This window comes from Dasypus novemcinctus, chromosome 1, assembly GCF_030445035.2.
Source record: "Dasypus novemcinctus isolate mDasNov1 chromosome 1, mDasNov1.1.hap2, whole genome shotgun sequence".
Classification (NCBI taxonomy): domain Eukaryota; kingdom Metazoa; phylum Chordata; class Mammalia; order Cingulata; family Dasypodidae; genus Dasypus; species Dasypus novemcinctus.
The window spans coordinates 187,876,294-187,895,279 of NC_080673.1; the positions used below are offsets into that span (position 1 = coordinate 187,876,294).

Genomic DNA, 18,986 nt, shown 5'->3' on the forward strand with positions numbered 1-18,986 from the left:
TCAGGAGGTCATCAGAGGAGTCAGGCTTATGCACACCTCAGCAGGGTCCCAGAGTCAGCCAAAGTAGATACAACCCCAGGTACAGGTTCTGTGGTCATGGCGGATGGCTCTGGAGTTCAGTGCCATGTCAGCTGGCCCTTCCTTGGAGTTTGTGTTCCTGAGTGTGATGGAGTTGGACTCAGATATGACCTTTCTACACAGGCCTCTTCTGTCACTTTTACTAGACCTGTGGTTGGCACTGGGGTTGGTGTATACTCAGGAGACCTGAATCTCTGGACTGTCCATGTGACAGCCAGGCTCTGAGTCTCAGCAGACTTGCAACTCCTACCCTCTGGTTTATTGGTCTTACCCCAGCCAGCTAACAGGGAGGTGAAGAAGGTCAATCACCACACCAGGGAGCCAAGATTGCCTACAACTGCAAGTGGGAGAATTGCATCCATCATCCATGTGGAATCTAAGCCCCCTCTCAATATAGAGATGAAGTGGACATAACCATCCCAGGGTCCACAGGATGGAGGAATAGAGTATGGGTTAGACTGGACTTACTGATATTCTACTATGGAACTATTCTGATTGGTAATAGAAGAAATTGTAGCATTGATGTGGAGAAATTAGCCATAGTAGCAGCTGAGGGTAAGGAGAGGGAAGAAGAGATATGATGTGGGGGCATTTTCAGAACTTGGATTTGTCCCTGCAGGGACAAGTGTTGGACATTGTATGTCCTGCCATGGCTCACTGGGTGGACTGGGGGAGAGTGTAAACTACAATGTAAACCATTATCCATGTGGTGCAGCAGTGCTCCATAATGTATTCACCAAATGCAATGAATGTCCCACAACAATGAAAGAGGTTGTTGATGTGGGAGGAGTGGGGTGAGGGGGGTGGGGGACATATGGGGACCTCTTAACATTTTTTGAATGTAACATTTAAAAAAAATAAAGAGAAAAAAAAAGCCAAAGAGGCTTCATTTGATCTTTTTTGTTGTTGCTGTTAAGGCCCTGTTTTATTGATTGATTAATGGGCAAAAGGCAATGTAATCTATTTTCAAGTATTTTCTTGAAAGTTTGTGCTCATAAAAATCATGAAAAAGTTACAAAGACTGTTAATCACAGAAACTTTAAATACATCTCACACAATCCTGCTTGTTCAAAAATATAAGTTAAATATAAACATAAAGTAATCATGATAATTTTATGCAGATCTATTTTATGTGACCTTTAGTTACATATAAAAGTTTCTTGGTTTTGTTTTCATGAAAAGATCAATATCAGATTTTCTACTGGCAAAGGGCCCTAAAAAGGTTACTTTAACATTAGTCTTCTAATTTGAGATCACTTAAAAAAAGAAAGAAAAATAAAAGGCAGTATATCCATATAAGTAATTTAATTTGGCTGTAATGTATCATAAAACACAAAGTAACCCCACATATCTGTACAAGAAATATTAACTATGTATATGCACATACTCAGTCATAAAGCAAAGCCTAATGAGGTACTGCTTCTAGGTCGATATTCAGCTTTTCGTTTTTTCTTACTTCATCAAATGAATAGGTTTTTGTCACCTTCCCATTCTTGAAGACAGTATGTAGAAAATCATGACCATATTCTTCAAGATCTCCTTTTCCTTCCTCAAGTGTAACAAAGTTTCTTCCTGGTGTCCTATGTAAAGATAATCAGCCTTTTTTTGGACCTCTTATTGGGATCAGCAACTGGATCACTGAAGACATTAACCCCAGGGCCATTGGTTACAATATAACTACACTTGAAGGAACAATTCAAGAGATCTCTTGTTAACTTCTGTAGCAAAGCTCCACCAGAACTGAAGAAAACATTTTCTATACTCCTTTTTTTTTTTTTTTTGCTTCATGCCTTCAACAGTCATTTCTAAGGTATTAATTTCTCCCCATTCCCTTGAATGTGGTAGCAACTTGTAGCCCTTTGAGTTCTCAGTAATTGGAAATTTCTTACCTAAAATATCTAAAGCCTTTAATACAGTGTAAAGAGGACTTCCAGAATCAGGTCTGATTGTTAGAGGTGCCTCTGTACTTCTTGATACTATTAAATGTCTTAGATCATCACCCCATATTTTCACATGTATAATAAATGTCATAGCTATCACTGACAATGAAAAAACCGTGTTAATATGTGTTCGAAAGCATCTTTTTAATGGTCTTTCCCTCAAGCTGGTATGGTGTTCTTCTGCTGGAACAGAATAGTCTGAGACAGGATCTTTTGTTTCATAAAATTGTTTTTAATTAAAGCAATTCCTGCTACTCTATCTGTTCATTTGTAGCTAACCTAATGAACAGATGCTCATACCCTAGCAGTCTCTTGTGAAGAGACTCCTATGTAGCCAAAATCATGTACCTTGTTTTCCAGACCATCTAAGTTACCAGAAGTTTCTAACAAATATTTTCTTCTGCTCTTTGGAATTTGTTGCCACTGTGATTGGATACCAGGACTGAACAAGGTTGGTCTCAATCCAATTTGTAAGCCAGTAACATTCTGGATCTGTGTTTTCCACTGTGAAGAGAACATTCCCTCTGGGAATGGCAGATCCTTCAGGAACAGGTTTTACTTCTACTGGAAGATGCCCATGATACATCTCAAAAATGTAGTTCCATCTCTTTACATTAAAGACATCATCTTGGAAATGCTCTTTGTAGATTTCTTTGGCTTCCTGGATTTTCTCTTCCATCACTACTTTACCTTTTAACTACTTATTAAGAAGGTTCTGCAACCCATAAAATACTGTTGCTTTGTATTTCACCTCCTTACTTTGGAGTTTTCAGTCTTCTTTTCATAGCTTCAAAGTAGGAATAAACTTTGATTTTGTTGGGTGGTATTGTTTATAGTGAGTAACCCTGTAGGGATTGTTGGCCAGAAGGATGTTGAGCTCTGCTTCTGCAGAAGCATTTATCTTGGGCCAGAGGGTGGTGGCTGTGCTACCAATTCCACAGCACCACTACAAGGCTTGAGAAAAATTGGCTTCATCAGGCTCTGTTGCTGAAGTCACCCCTCGAATGGAGGGAGTAGGGGAGAGATGAGGGAAAATAGTGCAGGGATGAAGGTCCAGGGGAAGGCGTGTCTGACAGCCATGATAGGGTAGGGGTGGCAGCAGCAGTTGTGGCTAGCATACTCACAGTCTTGTAGCCCTGGTGGCCTCCTCACCTGGGTTTCTCTGCCCCCTCGCTACCACCCCTGGAAGGGACAAGGAGGGGGCATGCAGGTGTTTATTGGATTTTACATTTGAATCCAATTAGTAGATTATTTTACCTTCTTATAATCTTATTATAAAGCTGTTTTATTGAATTTACCCCACTCAGCTAACATGGAGGTGAAGAAGGTCAACCACCACACTAGGGAGTCAAGAGTGCCTACAACTGAAAGCAGGAGAATTGCATCCAGCATCCATGTGAAATCTAAGCCCCCTCTTGATATAGATGTGGAGTGGACACAACCATTCCAAGGTCCACAGGATGGAGGAATAGAGTATGGATTAGAGTGGACTTACCAATATTCTATTCATGAACTATTGTGATTAGTAATCGAAGAAAATGTGGCATTGGTGTGGAGAAAGTGGCCATGGTGGCTTCTGGGGGTAGGGAGTGGGAGGAAGAGATGAGATGTGGGGGCATTTTGGGACTTGGCATTGTCCTGGGTGGTGCTGCAGGGACAGTTACCAGACATTGTATGTCCTCCCATGGCCCACTGGGTGGAATGTGGGAGAGTGTGGGCTATAATGTGGACCATTGACCATGAGGTGCAGCGGTGCTCAGAGATGTATTCACCAAATGCAATGAATGTCTCATGATGATGGAGGAGATTGTTGTTATGGAGGGAAGAGTGGAGTGAGGGGGGTGGGGGGTATATGGGGACCTCATATTTTTTTAATGTAATATTAAAAAAATAAATATAGACAAAAAAATAAAGCTGTTTCTAGGGAAATGTCTTAAATTTGACTCTGTGTAATTCAAAGTAATACTTTAACTTGTTTGAATATCTCAGTTGGTCAGGTGGCTATGACAAATACCACAGAGTGGGGTTGCTTAGACAACAGGAATTAATTGACTCAAAATTTCAGAAGCCAAAGAAGGGTGTTGGCTAGAAGGTTTGCTTCCTCCCAGAGTCAATAGCATTCTAGCTGGCCAACAATTCTTGGGTTCCTTGGCTTTCCTGTCACATAATGATGTCTTCTCTTTATTCTCCTGGGTTTCTACTGACTTTTGGCTTTTATCTCCTCCCTGTTGCTTTCTCTCTTTATGTCAGAATTTCTTCTGATCCTAAAGGATTCCAGTAATCCAGATCAAGGCCCACCCTCATTCAATTAGGCCACAATTTAACTCAAAATGATACCTTCAAGGGGATCCTATTTGCAATGGGTTCCCCTCCACAGGAATGAGAATTGAGATTAAGAATATGTCTAGATTGGGATACATAATTCAATCCACCACACTAAGCCTCTGAACTTCATGTGTTCAATGGCTGTCCCAATCCCTAACTCAGCACTTGCTAACATATTTGGCACATAAGCCCTTGATGAAAGATAGTGATGATTATTTATATAGTGATGGAAAATATGAGCTTCCAATGTTGTTATTTGCATTTTTAGAAACATTATTTAATGTTTTTTCCCCTCTCCCCACCTTGCTTTTGTTTTTTTTGTTGTTGTTCTTTTTAGATTTATTTTTTATTTATTTCTCTCCCCTTCCTCCCTCATCCCCCCAGTTGTCTGCTCTCTGTGTCCATTCGCTGTGTGTTCTTCTGTGACCGCTTCTATACTTATCAGTGGCACTGGGAATCTGTGTTTCTTTTTGTTGTGTCATCTTGTTGTGTCAGCTCTCCGTGTGTACGGCGCCATTCTTGGGCAGGCTGTACTTCCTTTTGCGCTGGGCGCCTCTCCTTACAGGGCGCACTCCTTGCATGTGAGGCTTCCCTATGCAGGAGACACCCCTGCATGGCAGGGGTACTCCTTGCGTGCATCAGTGCTATGCATGGGCCAGCTCCACACGGGTCAAGGAGGACCCAGGTTTTAACTGCGGACCTCCCATGTGGTAGGCGGATGTCCTATCCATTGGGCCAAGTCCACTTCCCTTTTCTTTTGTTTTAAATTTTTAGGTATCAAGTTTGACTTTAACAGAAACTTCTGATGGCCATATTTCCCCCTTGTATTCCCTGGGATGGAGTAAACTGAATGTGTCCAGTCACTTCCATCTCCATGGCTTTGCTAATGCTACTTCTGCCACCTGGAATTCCCTTATCTTTTTCCAATTCCTTTTTCACCCCTGTTCCCAATGGATCCAATTCATTGTGTTTATACATTGTTAATTCTTCAAAAATTAGGTGAAAATGCCCTACCTTCATCTGATTTTCCCATCTTATTTTTTTAATTGTATTTCTATCTTGCTTTGAATGATAAAATTTATATTCTTGTATTTCTCCAAACACAGACATATTTTTTCATGCTGCATTCTTTGTGCCTAGAGAGTCTCTCTTTATTTTTGTTCTCTGGGAATTATTAAAGCTCAAATTCTGAAACTTATCCTAATGCCTTCCTTAGCAGAGGTTAAGTAACTTCTCTTGTGTTTTTTCACAATTGTTTTACATCCCTGTGGTAGGCAGAATAATGGTAACTCAATGATACCCACTTCCCAAACCTAGGAACTTACAAATATGCTCTTTAGATGACCAAAGGGACTTTGCAGATGTAATTAATTTAAGTGTCTTGACTTGAGGGAGATAATCTTAATTATCTAGATGGGCCCAAAGTAAAAACAAGGGTCCTTAAAAATGTAAGAAGGAGATCATTGCTGACTTTGAAGTTGGAAGGAGGCCATGAGACAAATAATGCGAGTGACCTCCAATAGTAGGAAAAGGCAAGACAGTGAATTATGTCCTAGACCCTCTACAAAGGTATGCAGCCCTTCTGACACAAGGATTTTAGCTTAGTGAGAACCATTATGAACTTCTGCTCTCCAGAACTGTAAGATAACAAAGTTGTGTTAAATCCCAAAGTTTATAGTAATTTAGTAATTTGTTACAAAAGCAATAGAAAATGAATACAATCCCTCTAATCTAACACTAACTAGGTATTTCTAAATTTGGATTTTCATTTTGCCTTTGTATTTGTTTTTCTTCAAATAATATGTCCCATGTCACACTAGGATTTTGATTTGCTTATGGATTGTCTCAGGGGCAAGAGTTAGGAAATTGAATGCCTGGAGATGGCATTTAATATGCTATCATGAGCTAGTATAGACATAGCTATTTTCAATTATTTGCTTTAGGCTCTATAGAGAAGAAAATGAAAGGAAAATAAGAAAAAACAAAAGAAAACAAAAGTATCCAACTCTTTTGGTTTTATTATACAATTCAGAAGTGGCAAAAAAATATCAAGAGCTTTTTGAATGCTGCTATTTAAAATTTTCATCAGAAAAAATCCTATGAATTCAGATCCACTATACAGATCTTCTTTCATTGAATGAGTTTTGCTCCAGCTCCTGGGAGTGCTGTCAGCAGATGGCCTTCAGCTGTCAGGTCCTTCATGATTGGCCTTGGCTGCAAACACCTACCTTTCTCAAGACATCCTTTCCCAGGGAGACCTCATTCAATAGCATATTGACTTTCTATCTCACACAAGTCAGGACAGCTCTAAAGGAATATTCTAGCTTCCAAGCACCTGGAGCTTCCAATGAGACTGCTTCACAGCTTGTCTTCTCCTTCTGCCTGCTCTCACTCTATTCCCCTCCTTTCATAGATGTTGAGTCCAGAGGTACTCCATAATAAATATTCTGCACATTAAATGCCATCTCCAGGGCAGTCTCCCAGGGACTCCAATTTTTAGCATTAAGAAACAAAAGGATTGAAAGGTTAACTAACTTAGCTTTAAATCTCATCTTGCAAGCAGTCTGTCTGGCCCCAGAGTTCATATCCCTTCTAATATCTTCACATAGCCTCTCACACTGGACTATGTGTCTTTTGGAAGTCAAAACCACAAGTTAAATATGTCCTGGAGAGTCAATTTTACTCAATTATAAGAATTTAAAAACACTTCTACATTAAAAAGCTCAAGGGAAAATGCAAAATTCATATGAGTTTATAAGATAAAGCATGACCTTTCAAAAATAATCTCTTACTTATAGCTTCTGCCTTATCATAGGCATATTGTCAGACTGCCTGAATTTGAAGCCATATTTTGTCAGCTCCTACCTAGCTGTGTGGCCTAATGCAATTTACTTGTCTTCTATGTGCCTCAGTCTCTCCATCTAAAAACGAGATCATAAGAATATATATTCCATAAGGATTTTGATTGTGCAGTTCATGGAAAGTTCTTAGAACAGTGCTTTTTATACATGGAAAGTGCTTAATAAGGTTTATGATTCTATTAAATTCCATAGAGAAATTCTCTCTTCTCTGTGCTTTAGAATATTACTTAATTAGTACATCTGTAGGGATCATACCATGCCAACAAAGTGTACTTTCTCTATGCCTTGACTTTAATTTGGAACTTTATGTGAATAGGTGTCTCTTTTCCTCAAATGTACCCCACTTCTCTGAAAACAGGCTTGGATTTAAGGATAAGTTAACCTTCAGTATCGTCTTACCACTTACCAAATCAAGTCCAAACTCTGCAGGTTGCTCCTCAGTGATCTGTGGTCTGACTGTCACCCACCTTTCCAGGCTCCTTTCTGACTTTGCCTTAACTAAGTTAGATACTCAAGCCAAAATAACATTTCTTTCCATCCTTCCTCTTTCTTGCATTTACTCAAGATGGTTTCCTTGGTTGGAAAGCCCCAGCCCAACCTCTACTCGTTAATTTTAAGGCTTTCTAAATTCCAGTTTTGCAGTGAAGCTTTCCTGCCCACCACAATCCATCTCTACCTTCTGACTGCACTAACACGAATTGTTGGGAACACTCACTTGTCCCTTGCTCTCAACAACCACATATTGTTATTAGTCATTCTCATCAAGGGTGGTTTGTCTATACAACTAGGCTGTGAGTGCCTTGAAGACAGGGAATCTGTTTTTTCTCTCTTTTACCATCCATAGAAAAGAGTATAGTAATTTCTTATTGTTGACATTCAATAATTAACTATTGATTTCTACTGAATGGTATTATTTACATAATCATTTTTTGCATTGCTTGCTTTAGGTGAGAAAACTTATCAGCTATGATTTGGGAAAAAAAAGGAACAAAAAGAATTTTGTCCCTTCAGTGTAGGAAAGTAAATCTGTTTATATATAAGGATTTGTATTGTTGATGGTGTTGGTTGAAAATTTTGAATATATACTTAGAGAGTGCATAAATGAAAATTTAAGAAAAGCATGAACCATCTTTTACTGGAATGCATATTTTCTTTGAAAATAAGTCAATGTATAATAAATGATCCAAGTGAGTCGTGTTTTAGGCATTAAAAAAATACAGATGGGCAAAAACTCTGAGGTATGTATGTCTATATAGAGTGCTTCAGGAAAAGAGAAAAACAAAATAAAAGAAGGCTGCCAGGGGTGCATGAATATTAGATGAATGAAAACATTCAGTGATGAATAGTTGATCTGAAAGAACTGAAAAGGAGCTTGGGACCCTTAAGAGAAAGGACAAGGGGGATGAACTGGCTAGTTTGGGATTCATTAGTAATGTGCATTGTAAAATGGGAAAGGTCAGTCAAATCCAAAAATTCTAAGATGCTTATACTCCTGGAAGATCACAGTGCAGGCTTGTGGTGATTCTTTGATGTCAACTACTCTATTTCTCCATTTTGGATATCTTGTCTCTAGACTCAATTGAGAATATCTCCAATTACCTCTAACGTATTGCTTCAAAAATTCCAACCCGCGTTTCTAGTCCCTACTGACTCCTGGATGTGTTAGTTGGAGATTAACAGTAAAGAGTAGAGGTAGAGGTACTAGGACTCCAGCTGAGGTCAGATGTTCAGGACTCTTCGCACATCTCCTAGCATTGCTTTCCCACCAGCATCCCATTACTTTGTCATGCTTTCTGAGTAAGGGCTTGACACAAATGGAATGAATATACTTGTGGGAAATGCTCTGCACTATTTAAAAGGCAACAATAATTCTAATGACTCTTATGATTTGAAGATTAAGGGATTAAGCCTGTGAACATTATGGATGATACGGGACTTTTTGGGTGTTGTAATTGGCACTAGGAAAGGGAGGACATATCTATGAATTAAAAAAAGAAGCATTTGTTGAAGAGCAGACAGATTTTGAGTCTTGGAGCTGTTGAACATCTAAGGGCATCACTGTTTCTCTGCTGGTATGTAGCTCTCCAATGTAAAATGGAGCTTTCCAACTTTTACCCCAATTTGGTACCCCTTACCCATCTCCTTAGACCATTCTTGATGCCAACATTTTCATATCACTAAAGTCTGACAATGCAGGACCTTTTGTTCTTTCATTTCTTTCTCTCTCTTGTCTAACTGGTTATCAAATGCTGTAAATTCAGCATCTGCCATTTCTTTCATCAACTCTTTCTATTTCTGCTACTCTCATTCTTATTCCTTCTCAAACAAATAGCAGCAAAAACAGGGCCAGACTCAAGTTTTGGAAACTGGTGTGTATAAACTAGGTAGAGTGTCATCTTTAGGAAAAGTAATGAAAAATTAGAAATACAAAATTAGGTACAATAATAGATATTTATTCAGAATGAATATGTCCCTTTCTTTTGAGATCTTTTTAGGCAATTTACCAGAAATGCTGACATAGAGATGATTCCTGTCTGTAACTTGGTTTCCCTCCTCACCCTATAACTCCCTGCAACTCCAGTATTCATAGACACCAGGGTATTCCATGGGTTTATCCCAACCAGAAGCCAGTGGGCACAGAAAAGTTTAATGTTTCCATTCCAACTCCCAGTACAGAAAACAGGGTGGAAAAGGGTGGAGAACATCCGTTTTCACAGCATGCAACCCATTTTAAAATGCAAATTCTAACATACCCAATTTTACATCTATGTTACAAAATCAGCATTAAAAGCATTGTTTCAGATATTGTGGAAAAGAAAATGTCTTCAAAGTATGCACAGGTATTAATAATCAAGATTCTGTTGGGCAAAGTGGGAAGATCAGCTACCACCATTGTGTTTACATTCCTTCTGCATATACCTGCCCCAAATGAAATGCAGGTTACAGAGGCTCCTGTGCTTCTAAAATGATGAGAATAAATCTTCCTGTCTCTTCCCTTTACAGTCACAAAGTCCCCGACTTACAACACATAGATAGAGTCCTTGGCAAATCTATCAGAAGTGTATATGTATTTACACATGGCAAGTCTCTGGGAAATAAAGAAGTAGAAAACATTGGCTGTGGAAAGGATGTTCCGCCTTCTGAAAACTAATATAGTAAGATCTTAAAACATAGATGAATATATATCTTTTAATCCCTACACATAAAAAAACAACACACATCTGCTCCTGCAGCATTCCAAGAAGACATAAACTTCCTCAACCCCCTTTCACTACCTCACTTGGACCCTCAACCTCCCTCCCACTAACTATCATTTCCCCACCTAAAAAAGTTCTATATAAATTCAAGTCCCCCCCTTCCTGGAGTGGGCTAAAGTCTCTCTTCAGACCCCCATCATGCTGGTGGGGGGGCTGAAGTCTGTTCTTCAGTCCCCATCTATTAAGAGAGTTTCTCAATAAACATGTTTTCTGCCTGTGGTCAATCAGTCTCTGTGTCCCAGTGAACACCCTTTTTCTCCAACACATAGCCATATAAACTCATTTGACCTTTCCATTTCCCCCTTTTATTCAAGATCAAAAAGCAGTTTTTAACAGCTGATATTACATGTAGGCTGAGATATTCTGCTGGTCTGAGTTGACCCTTTTATTCAAGGTCTTTTTCTAGTTACATCATCAGCCGGTACTTGGTAGTAATCCCTCGGCTCCAGGGAGGCTCATCCCCAAGAGTCATGTCCCACACTGGGGGGAAGGTAATGCATTTACATGCTGAGTTTGGCTTAGAGAGTGGCCACATTTGAGTAACATAGAGGCTCTCAGGAGGTAACTCTTAGGCACCCTGCAGCTCTAGACCTAGTTCATGTTTCAGTTGCACAGGCTTGTAAGCATAGTCATCAGTATCAAGGGCTCATTGTTGGACCATCCTTCTTTATTGGTCTTTGCCATTGCACTTAGGGCATTGTTGCTGTTCCATCAGGGGATGTGATAGAGCTCCCCCAGCTAGGAACTCAGCACTCCCTCAGTTGTCATTTTTAACTTTAACTACTATGAAAATATCCAAACATTTTTATGTACTCTATATACATGCCCTAGAGAACTACCTTCCATGTGCCCCCCATCAGTAACACCTCATGCCAATGTTCCTCCTCTGCCGTAGTTGAACCTCAAAAAGTGATTTAATTCAGACTTCAGAAACTTGTGAAATAAAAGGCCATGATGGAAAAACATTAAGAAATCTGTAGAATTACCAAAGCCATCACAGTACTACTTTCTCTTATAAAATCAACCCAATAAAAGCCTCCTTGTTTTTTAAAGGTATGGTATCTTTAAATTTGTGAAGTGTTTTCAATGACTTTGGACACTAACTACCTGGATTTAGGTCAAACTTTGCAGATTACAAGCATAGTTCTCTATGAGATTACCTTCACTTCAGACAGTTGCTGAAAATTTGGTAGTTTTCAGGGCTACCTTCACTTTTGACCAAATGACTACAAATTCAGGGGTCCCATTACTTCCTCAGGTTTGAAAAATGTGAATGATTTTAGTATTATAAATGATACATATCAGAACAAGGCAAAAGAATAAGTGCCTCCAGAAAGCTCCCAAAATGTGAAGTTTCCATTGTCATCTCCCCATGCAATCAGGGCATGTCACCCTCCCAGCACATCAATATATGACAGTACTCAAAAGATTCTACCAACCATGGAAGCTCACCTGAGCTTTGGTATCCAGAGTTTTAATTGAGGTTTCATTATATAGTGCGGCTGGGGTTTGTTTAACCCCGACGCTGACGGGGGGGTCTGGAGGGGTCAGGCTAGACCGCAGCGGCGTCTGAGGCTGTGGCAGACAAGCCGGATAAAAGCTCCCAGGGGCATGTTAAGGGAGGCAGTATTGGCAGAGCATGGATGCAGTCCAGCTTGTACAGTCAAGGTATGAGATGCCTTGTTAGAGGAAGAAGGCAATTACCAATGAATAGAGACAGTTCTAAAGGAGAAGGGAAAATGGCCAGTGAAGCCATATTTTGCCAAATTAATAGTTTGGCCTGAACCAAATCTTATCCCTGAGTGATATCGGGTCTCAGGAGTCCAACTGAACCCTGCTTTCTGTACAGAATGTATATTACTAAAGCCTTCTAGCACTCGTCCTAGTATAGACTGAGCTGATGAGTTGGTTCTGATTAGAATATGACTCCTTAACACCTCTCTTAGATACACAAGTTTCTGAACTGGATCTCAAGAGAATTTCAGTCAATCTAGTTTTCCAAGACATACTCTGAATGAAGCATGGAGGAGAGGAGAAGAATCATATGGAACACTGATTGGAATCCATCTCTAGCAAAAGGACAGTTTCCTTAAGACTCAGCACACTATAACTTCTAGCTGGGAAACCCAGTGACAACCTAAGCCCCATTTGCTGAACTAATAAGCATGAACAGTCAAACTCCATTTCAGAGAAGTAATACTGGAAAAGAAGGGTGCATTGCTAGGTCTATGCACTTTGCGACTTCCATTGTTCCTTCTAAAAATCACTCTTTGCTAATTCTCTCAAAAAATTACTAGCTTCCTCCAGTGTTTATTTGTTCTGCAGGCAAATCATTAGATGGGGATCAGAAGGTCAGAAAACAAAATACTCTGTACCATAGGCCATTAAACAGTTGTAAATAAAATTAAAACAGAGATATCTTGAGACCTTAGGGCAAAGTAAGCGTCTGGAAACATTGTCGAGGTGCAGAAAATGTAAGACATTGCTTTAAATTACACAGCTTGTGTCAGAGCTAAGACTGTGCTCTAAAAACAACTTTCTCCAGATATCTATGGAGTGTATCTTAAACTTGTGACAAAATAGCTTCTTTCTGGAAAATATAATAAGTTCTCCTAACCAGCCTGGATGATAATATTAATAATAACAGTTACCATTTATTTACAATTATACTGTGTAATAAGCAATGTTAAGCACTTCATATATGATATTTCGACTAATAGTTATTAGGTGTTATTTTTCCCCCATTTGATGAAATAGGAAAGTTGAGCTCAAAGACTATCATTTGCCAACCCAAGGTAATATGACCAGGAAGTGGCAGAGTGCTGGTTAGATTTGGACTGCATATGTTAGGCTTTCCAGCCCAAGCTGATCCTCACTGTGACATTCTTGGAGTAGCTCAGTATGCAAATAGTATAACTAATCAAAAGCTACCACTGATCCACTTTCAAAAAGAAATTTTCAACAAAATAAATTGCACAAATATATAGAAATGAATCTGATCTTTTTTTTCAGGATTCAGGAAATGTTTTAGGATTTTGCAGGGCATCAAGGTGATAATAGAACTTGTCAGTTTACCAGTGAAAATTGTGAATGTTAGTTAATAGAAATTTCTAGATTAAAATATGTGGCTTAGCATTTGCTATAATATACAGCCTGTAGGCTTTGTTAATTAAAATTCTAGAGAAACAGGAATCACTTGCCTACCTTTACTTCAGTGATCCAAAAAACTCTCATGAACATGGTTTTGCTGGGTAAGAATGTGTACTATAGGGAAGCAGATGTGGCTTAAGCAATTGGATCCTGTCCACCCTATAGGAGGTCTAGGGTTTAATACCCTGGGGCCTCCTGGTGAAGGTAAGCTGGCCCACGTGGCAAGCCAGCTGGCCTGTGTGGAAAGCAGGCGTAGCAAGATGACGCAACAAAAAGAGACACAGAGAAGAAACAATAAGAGACGCAGCAGACAAGGGAACTGAGGTGACACGAAAGATTGAGTACCTCTCTCCCACTCCAGAAGGTCCCAGGATCAGTTCCCAATATTGCCTAACGAGAAGACAAGCAGACACAGAAGAACACACCGCAAATGGACACAGAAGGCAGACAGCGAGTGCAAAAACAATGAGGGGAGGGGTGGAGAAATAAATAAATCTTTTTTTTTTTAAAAGGAATATGCATTATAGTCCATGAAGACATTTAAAGACTGACACTATATTTTCCCTCTTTGACCCAATCACATCACGCTGAAAGTAATTGAAGAGAATAATGTATTTGACCAGCAGAGAGCAGCAATGATATACTTTATAAGAAGAAATACTAGTGAAACTGACCATGTGTTCTTAAAATGTCCACTTGGTGAAATCTGCTCAGACGCTTTCTTGAGTGCTTCTAGTCCTTGAGTTCTTCAGTGTTAAAACATTCATGAGATTCCCAGAACTCTGTCAATGAGACTGTGGTTGCTGGCCAGGGTATCTAACCCATGTTATATTCGTACTGGTGCTGTTTGCAGGGTAGGACCCTGCTGGCTGCTTTGCCTCCTGATGTCGCCGGCAGGTGGCAGATGCCCGAGTCCAGAAGTGCCACGCCCTCCTGGTGGTTTCCTCCCTCATTCTCTAGATTAGTTCAAGGCCAAAGGCAGTGCTGTTTCACGGAGCTTATAATGTGTTTCATGTTGACCACAATACTGAGAACTATATGGAGGACTTGAGGTCAGGATAGCAGATGAGATTATACTAATAGAGGAGAGGGCAGAGTTTGAAGCTTGGGTCTCTTTGGAGAATATGGTCAGGAAACAGGATTAGAGGAAATGAACAGGAGCCTAGGGGGAAAAGGCAGAGAAGGAAGATGCTGTGATTAGAAGCCAAGAGAAGAAAGAATTTTTAGACAGGATTTAAAAATCTCTGTGGTGGTTGGGAAAGTGAACTTAGAGAAGTTATTGAATCTGGAAATAGGTCATTTGGGGGGGAACTTAGAAGAATTGTAGTCTCATTTTGATGACCCACATTTAATTTCAGGGGATTGGAGGAGTTTGTTATTAAGAATTGTGCAGAAGTTTAGGGACAATGTGATTTGGAAAAGAGAATAGACATTTTTTCCTCCAAGTAAGGAAGAAAATAGTTAAGTATGAATAGTAACACAGACTTAATTGGAAAGAGGAGATTAATGTCCTCAGTCGACTCAATAAAACAGAAGGATAGGAAGTGTGTTTATTATTTTCTTTGAGGGTTGATGGCTCAATAGCAGAAAAGAAAGCTAAAAGGTCCTGTGAGTTTAGCTGTGGTCACATGGCATGGATTTTGTGGTAGAACCAGAATAAATTGTAGTAAGTTTAAGTACTGGAAGAGAGTGCTAGCAATCAGAAGATAGTAGATGGCATTGATTTGGATGGTGGAAGATCAAGTGGGGTTGATGAACCTAGGAAGAGGATGGTTGAACTGATTAACCTTGGAGTCTTAAGCAGAACAGAAGAAAGAAAAGGTGGGACATGATAATGACCTGTGAGCTAGGAGGAGTTTGAGAAACTAAGAGTCTCCATAAAGACCCAATATAGCAAACCTCTTAGGAATATGAGGTGCAGAAGGATGGAAGACACTATCTCTCTTTTTCAACTGCCTCACTAAGCTGTTTTGATCTTTCTTATTTCCTGGCATATAGACAATAATAAATACATATTGGGTGAATAACTTGATAATTATTGTTGAACACAGGTGTTGCAGTTTGAGATTATTTTATGAATCCCCAAAAGAGAAAGATTATGTTTAAACTATTCTCCTGGGAGTGACACCCTTTTGATTATTTTGGATTCCGTTGAGGGACCCTTGATTAAATTACCTGTTAAGATTAGGGCTTCGATTTGACCAGTTAGTAAAGTGTGACTCAGGTTTGGTCCCCACCTCCGTGGTGGATCGATATAAGTGGACACTTGTGCCAGAAGATACACTGGGAAGAGGAGAGGACTTTGTCATTTTGATCCTGACATGTGACAGAACAGATAAGGCTCAAATAGCTAAGGCCCTAGGGAATAAAAAGCAATTTGCCTGATAGCTTACAGCTGACGTAGGAGAGAGCTGGGACTGATATAGAAAGCCTGGAAAGAAACCAGCCCTATGCCAGGAGAGAGGGAAAAGCCCCGAGAGACAAGCCCTGTGCCAGCCTGTAGCCTAGAGAGAGGAAGCCCTGGGGTAGATATCAGCAACCATCTTGCTTCAATGCTTGGCAACTGACTTTGGTGAGAAAGCAACTTTGAGCTGGACTCTAGTAGGGCCTTGTAACTGTAAGCTTTGACCCCTGAAAATTACCCTTTATGAAAGCCAACTGATCTGTGCTACTTTGCATCAGCACCCCTTTGGCAGACTAATATACCAGGCCATTTCAAGAATAAAGTTTTAAAGGTGTCTATGCCAGGAAACAGATACCTTTTGATTATAAATGTGAAAAATCAAGAAAAACTTAAAATAGGAATATCTTAGCTACATGCTCTTTCAGCATCACCCAAGGAAGAAAATCTTATTGTCAGGTAACAATTACCAGTGAGGAAATTAAAGAATTTCCTTCCCTAAAAAGGGATTATTTTTGACATTTACAAAAACCTCGTAGTCTAACATCGTGTAGTTAGGGTTTTCTAGGGAAACAAACTGAAAGGAGATATCTGTAAATAGCATGATGTTTTATAAAATTGTCTCACACCACTGTGGGGATATGTAAGTCCAAATACTGTAGGGCAGGCTGCAAGTCAGGGACTCCAATAAAGGTCCTGATGAGTTTCCCAGAAGATGCTGGCTGTCTGAAGTAGAGATGGGAATTCTCTCTCTGAATGCTGAAATCACTTCCCCTTTTTTTTCCTAAAGAGTATTTTTTTTTTTTTAATTTATTCCCCCTCCCTTGTTGCTTGCTTGCTGTCAGCTCTCTGTGTCCATTTACTGGGCATTCTTCTGTGTCTGCTTGTCTCTCTTTGTTGTGTCATCTTGTTATACCAGCTTTCTGTGGGCACAGGCTATCAGCTTTCCATGGGTGCAGGCCAGCTTGCCTTCATAAGGAGGCCCTGGGAAGCAAATCCAGGGCCTCCCATATGGTAGACAGGAGCCCAATCTGTTGAGTCACATCTGTTTCTCATCACTTCTCCTTTTAAGGCCTTCAACTGATTAGATAGGATGTCACTCATCGCTGATGGCAACTGCCTCAGTTGATTTTAGTTGTAGTCAGTCATATATGCACTCAACCCACTGACTATTAAAGTCAATGAAATGCCCTTGAGGGTTACACTTAGCCCAGTTCTTCCTTGACCAAACCTCTGGGCACCATTACCTGGCCAAGTTGACACGTTAGCCTAACCACCACATATCCCATGTATCTGCATATATTGCACAACTACAAACCCACAAAGCACTGTCTGTCCTTCACCTGCATTGACCTGATGAATCCAGGCACATATCCATAGAGCCATCGACATCTAGAAAGCTAGAGCTGGAAGATTCCCTGGAAGTGGTGTGACCATATAGGATATCTTCCAAGCCAGGATGCCTCTGAGAGAGAAAGAGTGTACCCTTAAAAATCAGCCAGGACAAAAGTAAAAGCTTAACCATTCCAGGAAAATTGCAATGTATGGCCTTCATGCTTAACATTCATCTAATACTACAGTTTGTTCTATAGATGAGAAATGAAGGCTCCAAGAGAGTAAAAGTCTTGTCCTAATTCAATGTGTCCATTCAATAATTTTGAGAATTTGATTAAATATAGGAAGCCTCTGATGATATCAAATAGGTAGAACTTATACGCCTCCCCTGTAACAACCTGGCTGTTGGATGGTATATTAAAAATGCAAGTAGCAAATCCAGTTCCACCAAATGTACAACCATCTATAAGCAAGGGGTACAAGTACAAGGTACACAGATACAGGCTGTTCTTAAGATATTCTTTTAAGTTTCTGCTCTTTATCCTTTTACATACCCAGAAAAGTATTTGGAATGAAAGATTCTGAAAAAGGTGCAACAAAACTCTTTCCTATAAATTTTCAATTATTTATTTTGAAATATTTTCAGAATCATAGTAAAGCTGCCACCACCACACAAAAAAATTCCCATTCTGTCTTCACTTCATCCATACTCCCCAAATGTCCATAGATGGGCCTGCTCTTTCCTCTTTCTGTTTCTCTCTCTCTCTAAATATATATTGATTATCATTTTTCTGAATCATCAGTGAACAAGCTGCAGATATCACTCTCATCACTGCAGTTATAAACCCCAAGAACAAAGGCACTCTCTTAAAAACCACTACACATTCCTCCAAGTCAGGAAATTCACACTTTTCAACACTACCATCCAATCCAGTGACTCCATTTATTCAGCAATCCCAGCAATGTCTCTTCATTTTTTGTTCAGGATCCTATCCTAGAACATACCTTGCCTTCAGTTGCCAAGTCTCTTCCTTCTCCTCCAATCTGTACCATTTCCTCAGTGCTTTTCTGCAACTCATATCCTTGGCATGTAAATGTACCATAATGTACATTTAATGAATTCAGGCCTCTCATTCCCTGGAATGACTCCCTGGTGTGTCCTCATGACCAGATCATGCATTCCTGGAAGGATTTGCACAAAGACGGTGTTGTGTACTTCTCAGAAGCTGCAATAACAATCCTTATGGTGGGATAAACCAGCCTGCTAGTAGATCCTGCAACCAAGTTTCAGTTAATGGTGAAGGATGAGTTGGGTTGAAAAAGACACAGGACCAAATGGAATTCTCCACTTAGGGTACTATTCACAAAAGGTCAAATGTTTTGCCAAGAAAAAAAAAATCAAAATGGCATTTTATATAACTTGACTAATACAGTGTGAAGTATAAGCAGGGCTGTGGTGTAAGAAGTCTCCAAGGCAGAGATGTGTAAAGCATTGCTTACGTTTGTGCTGGTTTAATTAGGATTTCTGCTTCAACACTGATTACATTATCTCAGCTTTTGACACACTGATTTATCCTGAAAATATCAACTTTCCCCAAACAAACATGATTTGAATAGCAAATTTGGAGAACCTACCCCC

General features: G+C 39.8%; 1 protein-coding gene and 1 pseudogene across 4 annotated transcripts in view; one reads left to right on the forward strand and one right to left on the reverse strand.

Annotated features, from left to right (window-relative positions):
- KCNIP4 (potassium voltage-gated channel interacting protein 4) overlaps nt 1-18,986 on the forward strand; it is a 1,217,739-nt gene that overhangs the window by 810,779 nt on the left and 387,974 nt on the right. The gene's annotated exons all lie outside the window — the stretch shown is intronic.
- Nucleotides 1,484-18,400, reverse strand: LOC139438689 (nicotinamide phosphoribosyltransferase pseudogene; annotated as a pseudogene).